A 23501-nucleotide genomic window follows, 5' to 3' on the forward strand; every position below is an offset into this window, starting at 1 on the left:
TTAATTAGAATCTATTTCGACTTCATAGTTTATCGAGTCTTTAGCCATAGCAAACTTAGATTAGAGAATTAAATCTTAGCAGCTTTTAAGGTTCTAAGACAAATGTTTCACTAAAAATTGAAGACATCCAGCTAACTACACTTGCTACATATATGAACTAGTATAGTAAAAGCTGCTATGATAGTGTGGGAATATTTGCATGTGAGAAGCTGCCCATTGCGATATTGGGAGCTAAGCTTGACCATTTGGCTTCCCCAGCAGTTTTAAAACAGTTTGATGACATCTTAAGTGCAAGTAAGGTAAGAAGCCCCATGCCTGTATCATACTGTCTGCTTGTTATCTAGTATAAATTAGATTTCTTTGATTTGTATTGTTAATATAGATATTACCTCATTGTTATTCTTTGGTCCAGTCGTGGAAATTTTTTAATGTTATTTGTTCATTCAAGTTTCTCAAATATTTGGTGTGGTTTTTCTCATTCTGTATTGGTCCTTCTATAGTCCTTTTTAGTTGGTTTAGAAATATATTTGGTTTGATTACAGATTTAAGTGATATTACCAATGAATATTTCTCAAATCTAACTGTTCATCAGACCTTGATATTGCCTTTTGTGCTTGTAATTTTAGATATTAGAACTAAAGAATAATTTCTATATAACGTTAAACAATAGTAGTGCAGCATGTTTCTGTTCTACCTTTTGCAAATTAATACTATTGTTCCTTGTTAAATAACGGAAGCATTCCATTGTATTGTGAAACCTCTAGTTTTTCTTGATATGAGTTAACTATGGAATATTATTTTCATTTTCTCATATATATGTATTTGGTGATGCATTTATTGCAGACAATTGAGATTCTTTTCAGCAAAAGGATATTCTTAGATATAGAGGTTAGTTTCTTTAATTCCCTCTTGCTCCTGAGCCTGTGCAGTTTTGCTGTTCATTTTTTTTGTTCTATTCGGCTATTAGCAACAATGTTTTATTTCTCTTTTGTTGAAACAAATTCTGATTCTTGCTTTATGGTGGCATTATTAAAAATTTATCTTTCCATATCATAATTCAAAGAGATCAGTTAATGTGCTTTGACATATGTGGCTTTGAGGGTCGTATAAGTAATTTCCTTACTGGCCTGACTTTGGCTTACAGGTGCATACTTTGGCTTTGACGGTCGTATAAGTGTTTAATAAGGAGAAAACCATTTTATGTGTTAAATGCTGAAAATTTAGGTGTTAAATGTTGCAATTTATGGTGTCTGAAAGTTGTGATTTATGATATTCGAATGATGTATTTTATGTTGTTCGAATGTGTTGAAGAGTTGATTTAATATAATGCTTAATGGTTGTTTATTGTTGTTCAAAGCATGATGAAATAAACATGTTAGGCGTGGTTTAACACATGCCTTGCTGACCTGTAAGGTTGTCCAAAACAAGACAAAATTTAGTTGTCTTTAAGATGTTCGAATGTGGTTGTTCAAATGGTTCTTCAAATTTTCCAAATGTGTCTTTAAGGTGCTCGAAAATGTCATATTAATGTTGTCTATATATGATTTTGAATGCTGGAAATTTGCAGCATTTAATTTCCTACTTGAAGTTGATTAAACCATGCTGTAAGTGCAAAACATTTATATGCTGTTCACATGCTAAATTAACCATTAGTGAGCTTAAAATTGATCTATTTGAATGTGTTAAATTCATTGTTCAATGTGATGTTATTTATGTTAATGTATTGAGTATATTAAGTTGTGCAATTTGATGTTATATGTGGCGTTAACGTTGACTTGTTAATTGCATATTTTATTATTAATTTGATTTAGGGTTCTGAATTTAGAAGAACCTTATCTTAAGATAAGTTATTTACTTTCATAATAACTGGAATCTGATTCTGTTATTTTGGTTGGTTTTTGCCTTCGTATGTCATTCATTAACTTTTGTTTCTTTTTTCTCAGGTTTGAGTTTTTGTTGGATGCATGGTCCAGGAATATTAGCTGAATTCATGCATAGTGACGACTTGTTTGAGCTAACTGTTGATCTTAAAGTGTGCATTCTATCATTATTTTGTTCTATTTGTATTTTGTTAGATTTCTGGTGTAGTATGATAAGTGCGGTATTTTGTTTGATTGTTATTGATAAACTTACTGTTTGGTGGGATATATATTTATATTGAATTTAAATTTTTTATATTTTTCATTTATAATATTTTATAATATATATTTTGTATTTTCACGACTTGTTTTAGCGACGTTTTTGGGAGAAGCGCCGTTAAAGGTCATGATCTTTAGCGGCGCTTGTGGGAAAAGCGACGCTAAAAGTCATGACTTTTTACGGCGTTTGTGGAAAAAGTGTCGCTAAAGGTCATGACCTTTTGCGGCATTTTTTAGATAAACACCGCAAACTTTAGTGAAGTTTTTTGCTGCGCTTGCAAAAACGTCGCTAAAAGTCAATTTTGTTGTAGTGAATGTTCTAGTGTGGTTGTTGTGGTCTAAATTATGCTTTAGTAGCTACTACTTGTATGCCTAACATTTAGGGACTAAGTGCTTTTTTTTATGGTGTAGTGATTTTTATAATAAATAGTTCATTGCAGAAATATTTTAATAAAATTCAAAGATAAGAAATTAACATAAGTCTACAAAATAAATTAAAACAAATAGTTAAAAAATTCAACATGAATTTACAATAGAACTTATTTATACCTAGTAATGGTTATATTAACTATCATGTAAAAATAATTAATATCAATGATTATGAAGCACCAGTCCAAATTTTTTTATATCAATATAACATCGCTAGAACTATTTGCGGTGTTTTCACAAGCGCTGCAAAAAGCGTCGCTATAGAAAACACCACAATAATTTGCGGCGTTTATTTGAAAAAAGGCCACAAAAGATCATAACTTTTAGGGCTTTTGTGGGAAAAGCGTCGTTGAAATCCCTGAAACACCGTCAAAAGTCATGGCTTTTAGCGGCGCTTGTGGGTGAAACGTTGCTAAAAGTTATGGCTTTTAACGAAAATTTTGTTACAAACGCTGCTAATTTTGGCAGATTTGCAATATACATTTTTCACCAATATCCAACCCTTCTTGCATTAAATCCAACCAAAACAACAAATATAACATTGAATCCAACCAAAAATAGCAAATGTAGCATAAAAAATACAACAAAAAAACGTTAAATCTAAATGATACTTCAAATTCAACGAAAGATATATGATGTAAATTAATAAATGAAGTATAACTCAAAATATTCTTACAATAATGTTAAATGTGACAATGTTAAAAATATTCTTACAACGAGAAAACAAATGTCTAAGATGGCGGCTTTTGCGACTGCTGAAACATCTGCATCATATGCTAAAGCTGTAGCTGGAGCTCATCATACTTTCTGCTCTGCTCTGCTACCATCGCTGCTGCCTCTGCCTCCTTCGCTGCTGCAGCTACCTCCCTCCCTGCTGCCGCTGCCTTCCTCGCTACTGCATCCGCTCTAAGTCGTTGCTGGAGTTCTTCATATTTTCTTTCAACCTCAACAATTTGCTCAACTGTGCTCGCTTGCATCTGAGCTATCTGGTCTCTTAACCTCTGAACTTCAGCTTGAGCTTGACTCCCGTAAGGCATGTATTGTTGGGAGCCGGATCCAAAATATTGGATCGGGATAACACCAGATCCTTGAAATCGAACCCGACTATGATTTTCAGGACCCAAAACTTCAGTAATAATTATGTTATCAATGTTCTCAAGATTAACAGAACTATCAGTCGAAACAATCGCTTCATACTCCGTCTTTTTCTCCTTTAGTTTCTCCTAATAAATCAATCAAAGAGTTAGAAACGAAATATATAATAAAAAGGAATGCAACATAACTTAACATTATTTAAAACTACTAACGACGAATTAAACCATTATAATTAAACATTATAAATATTTATAATAAATCAATTTTTATTAAGTAAATATACCATAATTTCTCCAGCTTCGGATGTCATAGGAGATCTATCTTTCTTCTTATGCATAATCTCAAAAAGCTGAAGGTGTCCAACTTTTTGACCAAACGAGACTTTCTACAATATAGTAGTAAAAATATTATTTAATAGTAGAAAGTCATTAATATTTGATAGAATTAATAAATTCATAATACCTCAGCCTCAGTTACAGAAGCAAAACTTCTCGACCCTGTCGTGTGCGTGAATTTTGTTTTTGCCTGCTGTTTGTTCCAACTCGCTCACGGTCCTACATAATGTAATTATTATTACGTATATAGTAAACACTATATACTGAAAAATTTATAAGAATTTGGAAGTACGTAATACCTCTCCTTTCTTTGAATTTTAGAATCTAATCGCATCTTCCCATTGGTACCTCAGCATTCCCGGCGGGACATTTCATAATTTTTCTTCGAGGCTTATGTCTTTCTTAAAATATTGTTTTTTCAAAGTGCTTTTATGGTCTCTCCACTTTTTACCCAATGCCTTCTTGATATAGTCATCCGAGACCTCTAAAGTAAATCTCTCCTAAAAAAACACAAGTTTAGAATGTAAATATAAATGAAACTTAAACCAAAGTATTATAAATAACAATTAGATGTTTTGTTACCTTAATATTATCGAGAGCTTGATTTTTGTTACTATCAGGCATGTGATGGCATGATTCGTAGTTGATGGGCAACATATTGACATTTCGTGCTATAATGCCCAAATAGCCTGTTAAAAGTCGAGCTTCAGATCCAACAGGCTGACCATGACTGTTTCTACTTGCTTTGACATGCTTGACAGGATTTAAGTCATATAAATCTTTAAGTAGCGTACGTCCTCGACCTCTGCGCATTCCACCACTTTCAGCTGAAAACGGTATGTTATTATTTATATTAAAAATAAAAAATAAATCAATAATAAAAGTCAACACACATGTAAAATAAACTAAACATTACTTTGAAATTCTGCAGGCTCGTCAAGTGTCTCCGGCACATTCGAAGATCCAATAACTGTCTGCTGTTCACTATTTGCTTCTTCCGAATTTGGAGTATTCTGGACAATACTTAAATCTCGTAATCTTCTTCTACGCATTTTTCCTGCAATACACATAAAATAGTTCAAATTTTATTAACAAATTACAACAATAATAGTACATATAAAATAGTTAAATTATATAACATGAGCAAGATTAAAATTATAATATTACATATAATTAAAAAATCGTAAAATCTTACTACATCATAATTCATAAATATCTTCATCCACATCCTAACGAACCCATTGAAATTGTGTATTATTACTAGGGATATTTTCATTTAAGTTTTGTTTTGGAAAAGTCAAAGTTTCTGATCTTTCGATGATGTCATCTCTACTTCCATTGCCCATGTCAAACAAGTCTCTAGGGGTGTTTCAGAGTACAACGTACCAACCCTCATCAGTTGGATCTTTCAAGTAAAAAACTTGTTTTACTTAAGAAGAAAATACATACGGCTCATCTATCAATTGTTCTCCAGTATGAATCAATCGAGAGAAATTCACCATTATAAAACCAAATTGATCGTTTTTAATTCCACGAGCAGTATTAACATCAGCCCAATCACATCGAAATAAAAAAAATTTTCCATTTTCCATAGTAATCTAACTCAATAATATCAGTAAGAAGTCCGTAATACTCCACATCTCCCTCAACGGGATTACTGTCCCTAGCACTAGCATAACTTGTAATTGAAGAATTCACAACTATTCCACAATTTTGAGTTCTCCTCAATCTCTCGCGATATTTTGTATAAAATCTGAATCCATTGATGATGAAGGCACTATATCTTTTTACTACTCTATTCGGGCCTTAGGAAAGCCATTTAACTTCGTCATTAATGTCCTTCCCACTCCAAACCTATTGAATCGAAAGTAAATTGTGTAATTATAAATGTTATGAGAAAACATTATTATTTGTCAATAAAAGGTTGAGTTGCATACCGTTTGGCTTAACCATTTATGGAAAGATTTTGTGAATAACTTATTAATCTCTCGTTGTTGTAATCTTCGGGAGCGTGAATGAGATCTCAAGATTTGTTTGTGCTCACTATGTTAAAAAGAGGTTTAATTGGTTAGAAAATAAACAAATAAAAAATATGAATATTTATCATATTCTAGAACTTACTTGCGTAATGGTTCAATTGAATCGTGGTGAAAAATAACATATCTATGTAATTGTACCCAAGATCTTTCATCTAATTCTGTAATTTCAACTTTACCGATTGGTTCTCCATAACTTTGAAATAAATAAGTTTCGGCAAAGTTGGGATCATTGAGCCCAACATTTCTACTTAGTCTATTCAATCTTGTTTCAACATCTTCTAAATATCTAGAATAGAAGGTCATACACTCCTCTGCCAAGTAGTCTTCAGCAATTGGTCCTTCCAGATAACGCTTATTTCAACAATAAGACTTCAATTTGCTTAGGAACCTAAACACGATATACAACATTATCAAAAGTTGTAACTAAATGTATAGAGGTGAATGAATGAATACTTTACAAATAAATTAGCACCTTTCTATAGGATACATCCATCGATAGAAAATCGGTCTTTCAATTATTGCTTCACGAGGGAGATGGATTACCAAGTGCACCATAATAGTGAAAAAAGGAAGGTGGAAAAATCTTCTCCAAATTGCATAAAGTCAAAGTGGCTCGATCCTATACTTTCTCAAGTTCTTCAACATCCAAAACTTTGCCACAAATAACTTTCATTATATTGGAAAGTTCAATTATACAGGACGTAACCTTTTTTGACATACAGACCGTAAAGCAAATGGCAGTAAATCTTGCATCAAGATGTGATAATCATGTGATTTTAAAGAATAGTCTTCTATCTTTAAGACTCACACATCGAGATATATTTGATGCATATGCATCTGGGACCTTTATATCCTTCAACACCGTGTGGAACACTTCTTTCTCTTCCTTCGGCATTGCAAAAATTGGAGGCGGTAACCGATATTTCCTATTCGGAAGTACTTGGGGATGAAGATCACGTCAAATTCCCATGTCAACTAAATCAAGTCGACTCTGAAGATTGTCTTTTGCTTTTCCATCGACATTCAAAATTGTCCCGATGATGTTCTCGCAAATATTCTTCTTAATATGCATGACATCAAGATTGTGTCGTAAAATGTGATGCTCCCAATAAGGTAACTCAAAAAAAATACTTTTTTTCCACAAGTCCGCCTCATTAGGATCATCCTCTTCATTAGATTCAGGATCAGATTTATCCCTCGATCTTCTCCTTGTTTGTATGTTGGATGGTTGATTCATCTTCCCATAACTGAAATTCATATCTTTTAACATGAACAAGATTTCAGATCCAATGGTCTGCTCAGGAGCTTCTCTAAACTCTTCAGTACCGTCAAATAAAGTCCTCTGAAATCTAAATCTATGATTTCCATCCAACCACCGATGATGCCCCATATAACAGAACTTCTTCCCATTATATAACCATTTCAAACATGTTTGCACAGCACAACAAGGACAAGCATAACATTCTTTGGTACTCCAACCAGATAAATTGGCATAAGTCGGGAAATCATTAATTGTCCATAATAAAGCTACACGTAAATTGAAGTTCTCCTTTCTCGATACATCATATGTCTCAACCCCGACCATAATTGTTTTAACTCTTCAATAAGTAGCTGCAAATAAATGTCGATATCATTTCCAGGACCTTTCTCTCCAGGGATAATCATAGATAATATAAAAGAAGATTGCTTCATGCAAATCCATGGAGGCAAATTGTAAGGAACAAGCACTACAGGCCAAGTACTGTAAGAAGTACTCATGATTTTAAAAAGATTAAAGTCGTCAACTGCTAGCCTAAGCCTTACATTCCGAGGATCGCTTGCAAAGCTTGGAAATTTAGTGTCAAATGATTTCCAACCCAAAGAATCAGCAGGATGCCTTAATAATCCATCATCGGTCCTTTCATCATTATGCCACCTCATAGAATCGATATTAGGGGAAAATATCGCAAAACCTTGGCTGGCTTCTTTCTTAACTGTGCCACACCTTCATCCGCATTTGCATCTTTTGTATTCCTATTCTTCCAACGAGACTTACCGCAAACATGACAAGACTATTGGTTTTTCTGATCACCCCAGTACAACATGTAGTCATTTGGGCAACTATGAATTTTATCGTACCCAAGGCCCAAATCTTTTATAAGTCTCTTCATATCTTGACAAGACTGGGGGATTTTTGCAAACGAAAACATCTCTCTCAGAAACTCTAGCAGCATTGTAAAAGAATTTTCGATCCACCCTTCCAAATATTTTAAGTGAAATAGACGAATGTAGAAGGACAATTTCAAATATTTTGATCCCTCGTAAAGTTCTTCGTTCATTTCATTAAGTAAATTGTAGAACTTCGCCGCTTCTTCATTTGGCTCCTCATCAGGTGTACTTGTTCCTGTTTCGAAAAAAACATTTCCACCAATATTACAATTATCGGATGCAATAAAGTCAGGTGGAAACGATTGCTCACCATGACTGTGCATATTAAATGCATCCCGCAACATACCTTCTATGTTATCTTGTCTAACATACTGATAGTAAGCAGTATCAGGATAAGTTGGATTAATTGTTGAAGTAGTTCCACTAGATGTACACTCTCCATGGAAAATCCATTTTTTATACCGCCGAATAAAGCCATCAACAATTAGATGTTCGTAGACAATTTCACGAAAATGCTAATTGATGTTACCACACTTCTTACACGGGCAAAAAATCATATTCTCTTGGCTTGCATTTTGGAATGCAAAATTTAGAAAAGACTCCATTTCAATAGGCGTTGCTTACCCTTGACAAATTCATTCAACTCCTATCCATTTCGTAGTTCTTGAAATCTAAAGTTAACAATAAATTACACGCGTAAGTTGTTTATTTATAAGTATAATTAAGTTATGTAAGTTATGATATGATATATATTTATGTATTATGTAAGTTATGTAAATTATGTAAGTTATTTATCTTATGTAAATTATGTAAGATATGATATATATTTATGTATTATGTAAGTTATGTAAATTATGTAAGATATGATACATATTTATGTTGATGCGATTGTGATTGCGTTGATGGGAAAACATAAGGGAAGTGAAGAATTAGTTATTGGATTAAATTTACAAGTTTAGGGTTAATTATTTATTTTGAATTAAGTCCATCATGTGTGCTCAATTATGGTTATTTTTTATTAAGTCACATGAATGCTAAATCAACTCAGGAATGAATGGTCTAATTCCTTAAAATAAATTTTAAAAAAAGTATTTTTCAAGTAAGTAAAGCCTAATTTTTCGAACAATAAAATAAAAATATAATTTAATTTAATTAGGTAATTTAAAAATAAAATAAAAGTAGACAAAATATTTTTCTTGATTAAAATAAAATATTTAAAATAAAACTTTAAATACAATTTAATTTAATTAGGTACCTAAGATTACCTACTATATTATCAAGTACATTTTTTATTCTTTTACTATAAGAGTTTAAGCTTATAGTATTTTATTTTTATTAAAAAATTTCTCTAGTAAAATAATTCCACATCTCTTTTTTTATTTAATTAAATAAAGCAAGTAATAAAGTGCCAAGATTCTCGTCAATCAAAGTTACTATGCATTTTTTATTTTGTTATGGCTTAAAGATAAATTTAATTAAAATTATAAAATATAATATGACAATATTAATTTTTAATGTTGATTGAAGAATATATCAAAGAAATAAAAATTTTAATTTATTATTTCATTTTGAAGTGATTAAAATTGAGATAACTATTAAAAAAAACATCACATTAAAAATGAAACTCTAACTATTGGAAGTGTAAGATTACAGGCTGCAAATCCATATGAGATTTCGAAAGGAATTGCAGATGAAACATAATTACATGAATCAACTACGCTATCAACAATCAGCTAAAAGGAAATCAAAATTTAGATTCTAAGGAGAAGGAAAATAAACAAAAAGTACTATCATAAATAATCCTATATCAGTTTTAAATACATTTTTATGATGAAAAATAAGAATAATAATAATTGATATTAAAAATAATATAACATAATCAAATCTTTACTAGGTAACAAATTTATAGGTGGAAGTCGTATTGTTTAGTGAATGAAATGATTTATATGGCATCAAATTCAGTTTTCCTTCCATATTTCATTTCAAAACTATATATTATCTTGTTCACAACTAATTTGTATAAAAGAACATGGTAATAAAATTCTACAAAAAAAGGAACATGGCAAACTGAATGGTAGATAACAGAAAACATAAGGCAGAAAACTAGATGGCAAATGTAAAGTAAGTAAAATGATCCAATATTTGAAAGAAAAATCAGCAATTAAATCTATACAAAATCGGAGCCCTAGAAGATTAATTTTTTCCAAAATCATCATGATGAAACTATTATTGATGAGAATTTTGAACTAAAACGTACCTTAATAATTTCAACAAGCTGGTCTACTCCACTCTCACCAGGAAATAGAGGCTGGAGTCAAAAAAATAGTTTTTGTTAAGTAATTTAAAGGGAAAATTCATATAAATAAGCAAAAAAAGTATGCAATGAAATATGTACCTGCCCAAGCAATAGCTCAGCCAAAACACAGCCAGCAAACCAGATGTCAATGGCTGTGGTGTATTCAGTTGCACCAAATATTAATTCAGGTGCTCGATAGTACCTAGAACAGATGTAAGATATGTTTGGTTCCCCTTTCACCTGACAAAATTAAAATCAAAATTAATTTTAACATCCAAACTAATAATAAATGTAATTAATTTAAAGTATTGTAAAAGAAAATAATTTATCCTTCATGGTAATAAGTCACTTCTTATCTACGTATCTTTTTCAATAATTTTTTACTGAAGAGGCTCTATCAAATGATTTATGATAATTGTTATTAAACACATTTAAAAAATTAAACTGCTGAAAGTATTAATTTTCAATAAATTGAATTATTTCAACAGGTTATCAAACAAAACCTTAGGCTCCAATATTTCATTTACACAGGATAATAGGCTATGTAAACATTCAGACAACAAAATCCAGTTCTGGTTCCAGCTGAAGGTGATAGCAATCAGCGATGACCTCCTAATCCCAACATTAAAGAAGTTAGCATCTAATGAAACTAAAGATCTTGACACAGGTCCCAAAAAGTGCTTAACTTCACATTTGTATGGGTCTAGTGACTACTCCTCTATTTTTCTCCTTGAATGCTTCATGCTGTCTACTGTCTTTGTCAAGGTTCCAACTGTTTTTTGTTTCTCTAAGCTATTTTACTGTCATTAAGTCAGATCCTAGTTAGGGGTTCCAGTTTCTACATCCTTTACCTTACATTTCTGGTATTATTTCTCTTTTTTGTTTTGCTACTAAAACTATTATTCCCTTGATATATATCACAATGAGTATTAAATATGTAGTGTTGAAAATAAAAATCCTAATTTTAGTTTAGTTTGAATAATTTAAGTTCCTAATTTTGTGAACTGAAAACTAATTCAATCTAAATGTGTGTGCTTGTGTGTACATATGCACATAAAAACTAAAAATATGCTATGTTTAAGAGTGTTTTTTTTTTAGAAATACTATTTGTTTCAAAAATGTTTCTAAAAAGTAATACTAAACACACCCTTAGTACCAATATGTACCGACCTTTTTGATATGCGAATACTGAGAAGTAATAATGACAATGAAAAACACACTCGATATAAGCAAAAAAAATGAGTGCAATAATCTTAATTTTTTGAAGTGTTGTACATTAAGAAACTCTCCATCTGTAAGACAGTGTGTAAAGGCCCAATTTTGGCCCAACTTAAACCAACCTAATCCCAACCCAAACACAAAAAATAAATAAATAAATAAATAAAAACCTTGGCCACCTACTCCACCACCTTTGTTGGCCACCCACCTTAGCCACCTACTCCACCACCTTTGTTGGCCACCCACCTTAGCCACCAACTCCACCACCCTTGGCCACCTAAACCACCCCAACCACTCCACTTGTAAAATTTGGCTATAAAAGCCATTCAAGACTTTGTTTTTAGGGGGGTTTTTTGGTTTTTATGGAGAAGGATTGTTCTTTGTTTTGGAGGAGGTTTTTTTTTGTTTTTTTGGAAAAAAAAGGTTATTTTTGTTTCTTGGAAAGGCTAGTTTTTGGAGATTAATCAAAGATCAAAGCAAAAGAGGTTTCTTTTGTCTATTCTTATCTTTAGTTCTTTGTTTGTTTATTGTTTTCCTTTCAATTTTATTTTGTTTTTTTTATACGAAAGTAAAAATAAAAGTAAAAAGCTTACCCATATTTTCATTATCGAAAAAGGTTTTTTTTGAGGTCCGGCCGCCGTGTATGGTGGCGCCGATGGCGGCCCGTGGGGTCCATGACCGAAGCAAAGCCGGACCAACGGCCGGATTTAGAAAAGAGGGAGAAAGAGAGTTGAAAGCTTTGTTTTATTATTTTATTATTTTTACTATTATTTATATTATTATTATTATTTCTCATGTATATATTATTTTTATATTATTATTATATTATATATGCCCTCTCCATATTTATTTATATTATTACTATCATTATTGTTACTTTTATTATTTTTTATTTCTAACTACTATTATTATATATATGTATTATTGTTTGTATTATTATTATTATCACCCCTATTGTTATTACTTTACTTTTGTATTCTAATATATTATTAATATTACTCATATTTTTATTATTTTTACTATCACTATTACTATTATATATTAGTGTATATTTTTATGTATATATATATTTATATATAGTATTATTTTTATTACTTTAATTTAATATTTTTATTATATTTGCTTTTTGTATTTCTATATTTATTATTATATAGTAGTGTGTATTTCTATTATATACATATATATATATACATTTATATATAGTATTATTGTTTACTTTACTTTAATATTGTTCTTATTATCATTATATCCAACCCAATAATAATTCTTTCATAAAAGTAATATTCCGTATTTGGTAATTCGAGACAATCGTGCCCTAACTTATTGGGTTTCGATTTTTCTCCTTTAACCTAAATAACGGAATACTCTTTTAAATCGTGACATGAGTTTTGAAAAATGCTTATTCTCGAAGATACGAGGTGTTGTTCCCTAACTTACTGGGTATGGCATTTCGTTACCTCGAAATAAGATTTTTGCAAGTAAAGGCAATATTCGGTGTTTGGGAATTCGAGGAAACGTGCCCTAACTTACTGGGTTTCGATTTTCCTCGTTCACCTTAACTAACTGAATAACCTTTTGAAATACACGAATTTTTATATAAAAGGCAAGCTCGTTCTCGAAAATTCAAGATGTCGTGTCCTAACTTACTGGATGTGACATTTTATATTGTGAGACGAGAAGGTCCTTAACATTTGAGCATTTTCTTTACAAAGAGGGATCGTATTTTAAATTCTTTCAAGTTTTCAAATTTTCGACACTAAGACACTAATTAATCAACTAGGTACCAATTTTGGGCGTATCGAGGATGCTAATCCTTCCTCGTGCGTAACCGACTCCCGAACTCATTTTTCTGAATTTCGTAGACCAAAATCGTTGTTTTAATAAAATTAAATCATTTATTAAAAACAATCACTTTTTGAGGTGACCCAATCACACCTCGTCAAAAAAGGATTGGTGGCGACTCCCGTTTTCATTCTTTTTTTTCCAAAATCCAAGTCAACACCGTTTTCATCCAAAAAATGGTGTCAACACAGTGAAGGGTCAAATCTTGTTCAATGGAAATCTTTTTTCTTTTCCCAGAAAAAGAAGTTAGTATCGACCGATTATATACAGATAGAAGCATTCGAATCAAAGCAACTCACACCGATGTGCTCACCGGTCACCTCCACAGTCGTTATTCTTGATATTGCTTGTCAAAGATAAAAGTTCCATTAGTTCCAGACAATACTCGAGGCCTCTAAGGGAGTGTCCCAATAGCATACACCTTCATGGAAGAAATGAGAGGTATCAGAATCATCAGAAAATAATATCATGCCATATGAACATGTGATCAACTTCCATTTCCAAAGATCTTTGAATGCAATATATGCCGAGTAACCTAGATTTCATGTTAAAACTTTGGAACAGAAACAATTGAATTCTTACACACCATAAAACATATTTCATTTTGAATATTTTAAAAAGGGAGTAGAAAGTAATGAGATGGAGAGAGGGAGCGGTGGGGAAGAGCAGGACTAACCAGAAGAGAAGACGAGCAAGATAGTCTCGTGTTAAGAAAATTAACGGCTGAGCAGAGGGGTTAGTCGAGGGTGATGCAGTAGTGGTAGGGTCAGCGTCTTCAGCAGCGAATCGGTTGGGATTTGGATTTAGGGAAAATTTAGGGATTTGGGGGGAATAGAGGGAATTAGGGACATTTTGCTAAGGGGAAAACTAACAAGTATCGGGGGAGTGCATTCGGATAAAACGGATGAAACCAAAACGATACAGTTTTGGTATAAACAAAAAGACATTTACGGTGTTTTTGAAGAAGCGCTAGTAATACTGATTTCTTCTTACAGCGTTTCTAACATAGCGTCGCTAATTCCTAAACCAGGCCACATGAAACGACGTCGTTTCTATTCAATTTCTCATATTTTTAGCAGCGTTTTCTAATAAGCGCCACTACTGCTGATCTATTACGGTGTTTATTACCTAGTGCCACTAATTCCACTACCCTGCCAACTAAAACGACGTCGTTTTCATTCAATTTATCATTTTTTTGTGGCGTTTTTAAATAAGCGCCGCTAAGTCCACTACCGCACCACTTTAAACGACAACATTTTTATTCAATTTCCCATATTTTTAGTGGCATTTTTTACAATTCGCCGCTAATGCAAAACTAAAACGGCGTCGTTTTATTTAAAATTAAATTTTTTTGCCTAATGCCTTTGATTTAGACACAAATTTTTATAAGTATAATTAAGCCCAAAACCAATAGACTAAACCTTAAACCTAAAACCCTAAGCCCAATACCCTAAACCCAATGCCCTAAACATTAAACCTTAAACCCTATAAACTAAATCCTAAACCAAAAACACTAAACCTTAAATCTAAATTCTAAACCATAAACCCTAATTCCATACACCCTAAATATGTAACCACAAACGTCAAGATTCTTATTGCTTGTTTAAACCCTAAAATAATTAGATTTGTAACATCCCTCGCCCATATCCGACGCTGGGACAGGGTTCGAGGTGTTACCTGACTTAAACTCAATCAATCACATAAAATCCTAGCCGTAAAATTCCAGTCAATTTAAAACTTCTCATTTCACATACATTTTGTCCCTTAAACGGGCTCACGAGGCCCAAAACATGCGTTAGAAGCAGTTCGGGACTAAACCAAAAACTTAAGAAAAACTTGAAAAAATTTCATGCTTTAGGGCTCCATACGCCCGTGTGGGTATAGACCGTGTAGTCACACACGCCCGTGTGGCTTGGGACATGCCCGTGTGCAACACTGACTTTAAAACACGGCTATGGCACACACCCATTGGGGCAGACCGTGTTTCACACACGGTCTAGACACACACCCATGTGTCTATCCGTGTAGACAATTACAAGGCTATTTTCCAAGCCATTTGTCTCCCTCACAACATATGTACACATACTTATCTAATAATATACAACATGGCATAAATGAGCTCTTAAACATCTACAAACATATTATGCTCATGTCAATTTCTTATGCAAATAATATTATAGAATTTACTCACATCAATGCCACATACTTGTCATAAGTATCATTACGTCACAAACCTCATGTCCATCATTAGGCATGCATAAACATATCCACAAACCATTCATGAGGCCTTATTAACTATTTACCAATCACTTAATCTTGTATTAGTTACTAACTCATCAATAAATCCCAATTCAATCTCTAGGCATACAGGTTGTAAGCCACATCACAAGAGATAATAACATACATGCATAAGAATAACCATATAGGCCCATAACATCATTAGCCGACATAGGCCAATTTACATGACTAGATACTACCTTAATAACAAGTCAATGCCTTTGGCTAAATCATAATATCACATACTCAACATTAAAACCCTACACATGCCATAGACTCGAAACACTAGGATTTACTTACGCCGATATCATTAACTCGACAGTGTGATAATATCTCTGACAGCCTCCAACCCGAGCAAACCTAACAACCCTAGGGAACATGGGAAAGAAAGGGGGTAAGCTTTACGCTTAGTAAATTCATATGAAAACAATAAGCAGCTCATTAACATGTTTTATCAATGTTTACAACATATTCTTAAGTTCACAACAAGCTGTCTTCTTGAGTAACAGTTACTAAATTATTTATATCTGGAGCTACGAAACTCTAAATTAAGTTCTGTTAAATTTTCTTGAAACTAGACTCATGTACCTCTCTACCATAAAATTTCTAGAATTTTTGGTTTAGCCAATTAGTACAGTTTATTCCTCAAAATTACCCCTAATTCACTATCTGACAGTTCCAACCCTTCTGCACTAAAGTTCAATTATCTCATAGCACAGGGCTCAAATAATGTTCTCATCCATTTTTCTTGAAACTAGACTCGTTAAGGATTCTAGTCATATAAATCTTAACTCATAACCATTGTTTTACAATTTATAATGATTTTCTCAAATCAAAATAGGGGATCTCAAAGTCATTCTGACTCTGTCCTACGCAACTTCAAATATCTCATTATAGGAAATTCATTTGCTTACACGGCTTCTTTTATAAGAAACTAGACTCAATAAGATTTATTCTAATATTTTATTCAACTTCTAACTTATTTTCTACTATTTTTAGTGTATTTTTTAAAGTTACACTACTGCAGTAACTCAAATATGTCAAGGCTAAGTTACTCATTCATGATCATTGTTCACAAAATTAATACAACATCATTTCACCCATCATGGTAAGAACACATATTTATCCATCATAGATCATTCACATACCAAGGCATTCTCATAGGCTTAGTGTACATACCTGCACAACTCATAACATAACTCAAGTGCATACTCACCAATGACTTACCACACTTGGAATACTAATTGGATACTCGGAAAGAACCTTTGCACATAAGTGCCTCAATTGTAGCTAAAGCTACCTCATATCTCATGACATTAAAATGCTCACTCTCGAGCTAGTCATCTAGACTCATAATTCGTAGTGACATGTCACTCGTATCCTATTCTATTCCTAAGGTTCAAACGGGATTTTCTTCCTCGCCTATTAAGGCTTTGTCTTATCATATTTCTATTAATCACATACACTTAATATTTATACAATTCATGTAATGATAACATTTAAATACATGTATAGCATGGTATTGTTTACATACGAACTTACCTAGATACCACAAAGGTAAAAAAGACATAATCGTCCATAAATCGATTTTTTCCCGTTCTAGGCCTAAATCAAAATTTTCAACATCTAAAACATCACATTTAGCTAATTAAAACAATGTAATAATCAAATTAGTCCATTGACACACTTTGGAAAAATTTATAATTTTGCCCCTCTATTTTGCCAAAATTACAAAATTGCCCTTGGCTCGAAACAAGATTTTTTTTATTCAACTTATTTACTCCTTAAGCCTAGATAAACCATTTTCATAACTATGACAACTCAAAAAAATCATTATTACACACACTAACACCTTATCTTACAACTTAGCAAACTAGCCATTTTTAAGGTGTTTTCATATAATTTCTTTTACAAAAGTTGTTTATTAGACAACTAGGGCTCATAATCTTCCATAAAAATACAGAAAACAACACATTGACTCTCATAGGAAAACCCTAGACTCTTCATCATTTTGCAAACTAGACCCTTCATTTGAAAGCTTAGGCTTTAGGGATTCCAAAAATGTAAAAATCATCAAGAAACAACAAAATATCACTTACTTGTTAGGGCTTAAAGTGGCTGAAAGTTTAAAGGTCAAAAACCCCCATTCTTTGCTGCCATTTTCGGTAGAGAGAAGATGAAGAATGAAAGAGAAAATAACAACTTTTTCTTTATTTATTTTATTACCCAAAAAGTCACTTTAAATCCCATAAAATATGTCTTTTTAACCAATCTTGTCTCCCTTGGCCGGCCACCCCAATAAAAAGGGTCTAATTGCCATTTTAAAGCCCCCAATTTTAGTTATCTAGCTATTAAACACCTTTAGGCATCAAAACACAACTTTTACCTTTTACGCGATTAGTCTTTTTTTGAAATTGGACTAGAAATCACTAAAATTAACTTACCAAAATTTATATGCACTTATAAAATTATATTATAACACATAAAATAACATCAAAATAATTTTCTTCGGCCTCGAAATAGTGGTTCCGAAACCACTGTTCCGACTAGGCCCAAAATCGGACTATTACAAGATTTTTTCTCATTTTTATCAATACTCCTTACCCTAAAACCATAATACCCTAAACACGTACTAAGACCTTAAACCCTAAATAGTAAACCACAAATAAAAAAATTTAAAAACTAAACCCCAAACCCAAAATAATAAACCATAAACCATAAACTTAACATGATGACCATTAAACGACCCTAAACCATAAAAACCTAAACCATAGACCTTAAACCTTACATATTGAACCCTGAACCCAAAAATAAATTTAATCAATATTAAGTATTGCTTCCACAATTTATTATAAACATAAGCTTTTACATTAATATCTATGTATATACACATCAACATCCATATGAATTTTTTGGGAGGTTTAGGGTTTGAGGTTTATGAATTAGTGTTTAAGGTTTATATATGTTTTTAGAATTCAGGGTTTAGGGTTTAGGGGTTTAGAGAAAGCCATACGGCGTCGATTTTAACAGCTTGGCAACTTAAATGAAAATTTCTAAATAGCTTAGTTATCAATTTGTAACTTTTCATAATTAAGTAACTAAAATGAAAATTTCTCATAGCTAAGTAAATGTTGTAGTTTATATTTTTTATAAAGTCAGTTTCAAATATTAAAATAAAATCGAATTCAAAACGAAAATAAGAAAATAATATGAAAATTAAGTCGGATCAAATCGAAATGAGTGTCGATTACCGTACTCGAAAATGGCTGCTCAACTTTTTATGGCATTTGTAACAAAAACGCTGCTATTGCTCAGTTTTTAGTGGCGTTTTCAACAAAAATGTCGTATTGCTCAGTTTTTTGCTGCGTTTTCACTAATGCATAATCTTTGCGGCATTTTTTGTCCAAACGCCACTAAAAACGCCACTAAAACCCTATTTTCTTGTAGTGCGTGCACAAATAAGTAAATCACTAATTAACAATGTATAACAACAAAAATTACTCCTATATAATATGTGGCTAATTATTTTTACACTTACAAAATTTCCATAACTTAAAGTAAAGCCAATGGGTACATCTAAAGATTTTCCAATTGCCCATTATTTTTTTTTTCTATACGTAATGCAACATTTATCAAAATAAATATAATTTAAAAATTAAATTTACCATAAAGTTTAACTTTAAAATAAAATTACTTAATGGACTTAAGCAATTGAGATTATTATGGATTTTTCTCTCTTAAAGTGAACTTTTAATCTAGCATTAGAGATTTCTTTCGGCTTGACATATGGTGGATTTAAGATGGAAGAATTTTTATTCACCTCGTTTATAAGATTATCATCATTACTTGATATTTCATATTTTCTAAATTAAAAATAAAACAATTATCACTTATATAACAAAAACATAAAGCATTCAAAATTTTCGATTACGTAGATAACTTACTAGATTGAATGACTATTCTTGAATTCGTCTTATTCTTCTTGAGCTCATAATTCTTAGAGACACATAATTTTGTCAATTCTTTTTCAACTTCCATATCTCCTTCATATAAAATCTTCTGACAAAGTTACTTTTTTTTTTCATTTACTTCACTTTTTATAATTAAATCATAAACAAATCAAATCATATAATTACAGAATACAATTTTAGCCTCTGTATTATACTATCGTGAAAACTTAACAGCATTATCACCATGCATGTTCTTTCTAGCATCTTTAATCCATCTGCTTTATATAATGCTAAAAAAATTTCTTAACATATTTAACACTAAGAGTCCATAAAGTATGACAGCAAAGATAGACACAAAACTCAAACTTCTTTCAAGTACAATGAAAAGCTTTGTTAAATTGAACTGTTCGGACTCTTGTACTATTTTCATCTATCATCACTTCGAAAGTATAAATTCTACCATTTTGTGCAATTTCTCTCCATATATTGAATACTTTTTTTAATTTATTTTAAATTTATTGGGAAACATTTATTTTAATGTTGTTAGTATATTTGATGTATTATTTTTTAAACAATAATAATATAAAAAAATTAAAATAGACGGGCTGAGTCCAATTCAGATTTTAACATTTTTATCCGAGCGGGACTTGGGCAAAATTTTAAATCCATTTTTTGGGTTGGATAAACTCAAACCTAAAAAATGAGCCTAAAATTAAGTTGAGATCCTGAAGTGGTCCATGATCACCTCTAATATAAAGCATGTGTTGGTATATATATAGGAAATAGATAATTGTCCAAAAATAATGTAAAAAATTGGTACAAAACTAAATTCAATGTTAGTAGTTATCTAGTTGCTCTTTTAGGGTTTAAAATTTAAATTTAAAAATATTCTCTCATCTAAAAATGACCTCGATTAATGAAAAAGAAAATTAATTGTGCCTCCCACCCTTCCCAGCAAATTATCATTTCCTCATGGAAATTTGATTTTGCCCACCTTCCCAATCCATTGTCATTTCCCTATGGCTTGTGAAAAGCAAAATTCTCTCTGTTAATGGATAGGGTTTACGGTTCTTCCCATGAATTATCATTTCCTTCATCTTTTTTTCCTTTCTCTTTCCAAAAAAGTAGTAATTTTCTATCGTCCCTTATAAATATTGAAGAATGAATTAAAAAAAAAATCCCATATACATAATCAAGAATGAATTAGCAAGAACAGAAGATGGAGAAGTTCTATGTTGTTTATTTGTAGGAAGAAATTTGACATATAAAAGAGAAGTTTTTACAAGTTATTCGAATATAAAAGTGATGCATCTTAGTCCTTTTAACCTTTAATTAAATGAAAATTTTATAATTTTAAATTTTTTTGAAAAATTAACAATTTAGTTTAATACAATATTTTTAGCTTTCACCTCCTCAAATTTTATATTTTTATCTCAACCCCTTAAACAAAATTTTTAACTTCGTCTCCTCCATGATCGTGAGCCTAACAACAAAGACTGGTGATGGAATGAGGCGTGCATGGAGGAATATGTTTTTCATATAGTGGCATGCCAACTTATAGCTCAAAATCATGAGTGAGTGACAGGAATAGCCTTTTTTTTTAATAATTAAAAAGGTTTTCTCCCTTTTACATTTTGCCACATGAAGAGTGACGTGAATTGTTGAATCCCTTCCTCTTCTTTGAAAGAAAGAGAAAATAATTTTAATTAGAAAAAAAAAAGGTAAGGAAAGCAAAAACCAAGGAGCGTGTTCCCTAATGCAGAGCCATGGCAGGGCTCCTTTAGCGCCGGTGTCTCCGCTTCGGGCTGCTGGCAAAACACAAATGCCAAATCTTGCTTATTCCTGCTTACTGCCCATTTTACACATATGTTCGGGAAGTAAAAAAGATATTGGAAACTTCTTCCTAGACAATCCCCTTTGCTGACATTCTGCACTCATGTTCCCAAGATTCACTCCTCCTATCTCTCAATATTATTAGTCATATTTTTTCTTCATCAAAATTTGAACATCTTTAGTTTCTATTCAACCACGGAATATATATGTGGTGTACTTTTCTAGGCACCACTAATTATCAAATGCCATGTTTGAAAGCTATAGTCAAAGTCAATTGAACTCGTTAGGAGAGCCTAAGAGTTAATGCTAGTGAAAGCTTCTGTAATAGAGGTAGTTCTCTACTACTTGTGCAAATTTATATTTGATCCATAATTAGTTAGCTCACTTAAAAAAAAATAGATCAGTAGCCGCTTAAGACAAACTTAACTAATATTTTAATAATTTTTTAATTAAATTGATGACTGATTAATTCACGATAGAAACTCAATTATAAACTCAATTATAAACTTAAATACGTAAAATATAAATTAAATCATGTAAACCATCTTGTTCTCCCTTTCAGTAATGTATATCTTTCACTAGGTTAATCAAAGGTAGGCATGAACAATGGTGCAGAAAGGCGGGAGGCTAAATGGTGCAGAAAGGCGGGAGGCTAAATGGTGCAGAAAGGTGGGAGGCTAAAATAATACACCATAATTCTAGGAAAAAAAAAGTACAGTCAAAAGGGTTTTCTTTTTGGGTTTTTTTAAGGAGAATATTTTTGAGGTGCATGCGCAATAGGAGTTTGAAATGAAATGTATTTGAGTACAAACCAAGCATGGGCAAACCCTAAAAAGCAAGTTTTGCTCCCCATTGACATCATTCCCCTCACCTTCTTCGCCTCCCCATCCCTAGGCAATACCTCCTGGCCCTGTTATATCAACGTTCCCTCTCCTCATTCCTTCTTACACTCATTCTCTAATCTCCACCTTCCCCTCCCTAGCCACTCCACCAATGATTCTCTCGATTCTTTTGATAACATATTGATCACAATCTTATATATGTTGCCACTTTCTTTTTTATTTAACCTCTGTTTTAAAACCTTAATTGAGTTCAACCCTTTGAAATATATGTAGTTATTCTTTTTCTTGATTTGATTGGTAATGAACCAATAGTATGGTGATTATTAATGCTTTAAATATATAGTCTGCTGAAAACTTTTAAGGTTTTTTCAATAGTAAACAGAAAAATAAATGCCCCTTTAGTTTGTATTTCGTTTTTTTCTGTTCTGATGAATGATTTTTTGTCTTCTCATGTTCCTAAATAGCGACAAGTTCTGTCTTCGTGCACCCAAAAACATCATATCTTACATTGACTCACTGTCTTGCTTTTAGATGGTCTTTCTTCATAATTAACTTCACTGACAAGACATAGTAATTGCATCAATTGCCTTGATTTTGACTCAATTCAAGGAATACAAATCATGAATTTGAGATCCCAATTTGTCATTATCATTCCCAACAACCATTTCCACCTTCTACTCCAGCCATCTTTTTGCCCTACGCAGATAAAAGTTCAATTAATTTATCATCATGGAGTCATATCTAGCACTTCTTTATTCAAGTACTGCTTCTATTTTTGTTTGATAGGTGAGTATAAAAGCGCCAAAACTAATACAAACTCTTAAACACCCATGGTGGAGTGTTTCTTCTTCCATTCGGGGGAATTGGATTTGGGATGATCATTTAGGCGCTTTGTTGAGATAGTTTTTCTCTGCCTTTTTTTTTTCCCTTTCTTTCTTATGAGAAAATAAACTGTGCATTTAATAGGGTTGTTTAAGGATCTAATCTAAAATTAGTGTCAACTTTGTTGTTTCACTTGTGATTCAGTCCACTTTGTTGAGTGTTTAGGAAGCAAAAATA

General features: G+C 31.9%; 2 long non-coding RNA genes across 2 annotated transcripts; one reads left to right on the top strand and one right to left on the bottom strand.

Annotated features, from left to right (window-relative positions):
- Nucleotides 1-459: 459 nt before the first annotated feature.
- LOC107933136 (uncharacterized) lies at nucleotides 460-2220 on the top strand. The gene is made up of 2 exons (XR_001693556.2): nucleotides 460-888; nucleotides 1944-2220. It is a non-coding gene; the product is annotated as an uncharacterized lncRNA (long non-coding RNA).
- Nucleotides 2221-9781: 7561 nt separating this feature from the next.
- LOC107933143 (uncharacterized) lies at nucleotides 9782-16075 on the bottom strand. Its single transcript, XR_001693560.2, has 4 exons — nucleotides 14217-16075; nucleotides 13840-13961; nucleotides 10580-10720; nucleotides 9782-10492 (listed from the first exon to the last, which is right to left on the bottom strand). It is a non-coding gene; the product is annotated as an uncharacterized lncRNA (long non-coding RNA).
- Between the last annotated feature and the right edge of the window lie 7426 nt (nucleotides 16076-23501).

This window comes from Gossypium hirsutum, chromosome A07 (assembly GCF_007990345.1).
Source record: "Gossypium hirsutum isolate 1008001.06 chromosome A07, Gossypium_hirsutum_v2.1, whole genome shotgun sequence".
NCBI classification, from domain to species: Eukaryota; Viridiplantae; Streptophyta; class Magnoliopsida; order Malvales; family Malvaceae; genus Gossypium; species Gossypium hirsutum.